This window comes from Cucurbita pepo, unplaced genomic scaffold (assembly GCF_002806865.2).
Source record: "Cucurbita pepo subsp. pepo cultivar mu-cu-16 unplaced genomic scaffold, ASM280686v2 Cp4.1_scaffold006564, whole genome shotgun sequence".
Lineage (NCBI taxonomy): Eukaryota > Viridiplantae > Streptophyta > Magnoliopsida > Cucurbitales > Cucurbitaceae > Cucurbita > Cucurbita pepo.
In genome coordinates this window covers 1-580 of record NW_019652514.1, presented here as the reverse complement: position 1 = coordinate 580, position 580 = coordinate 1, and the positions used below count along the sequence as shown (strand labels likewise).

Below are 580 nucleotides of genomic sequence, written 5' to 3'. Positions count from 1 at the left end.
GTCTCGTGATTCTGTTGTGTAGATTTGTTTGCCTCGTGATTCTGCTGTATAAATTTGTTTGCCTCGTGATTCTGCTGACTTTGCACCAATGGAGGAAGTTGAGTCATGACTGAGCAATCGAATTTGGATGCTTCCATCCTTGGAGCTAATTTATTTTTTCTCCCCTTTTTTATGGACTCTACTTGTGCTTTGTATTTCTGATAGGTTTAGGAGCAATAATTCTTCATTTATTCATAAATAACGAAGTACTTAGTGTGCAAATAGTAAGCAAACTTGATAGAAGAAGAATACCTGTAGGTGGTTAGCTACTTGGCGCAGCATCAAGCATGGCTCATTCATCAACTTAAGTATAAGTTTTGGGCGACCTTCAAAATCAAAAGAAAACATAATAACAACAATTAGAAATGCATCATTGAATTCAAATCCTAAAAAAATAAATAAATAAATAAATAAATAGCACGTGAGATAGGTGAAATTACATTTATCACCTAGCTTGTTGAGGGCGTCAGAGAACTTGCGACGTCGTTCCAAATTCCAAACGATACGTGATCTGGTATTACGGGAAATATAATATTCCTTC

The 580-nt window shown here is 35.7% G+C and overlaps 1 long non-coding RNA gene across 1 annotated transcript; it reads right to left on the bottom strand.

Moving 5' to 3' along the window:
- Positions 1-9: 9 nt before the first annotated feature.
- Positions 10-571, bottom strand: LOC111787181. Its single transcript, XR_002813914.1, has 3 exons — positions 480-571; positions 292-365; positions 10-197 (listed from the first exon to the last, which is right to left on the bottom strand). It is a non-coding gene; the product is annotated as an uncharacterized LOC111787181 (long non-coding RNA).
- Positions 572-580: the final 9 nt, after the last annotated feature.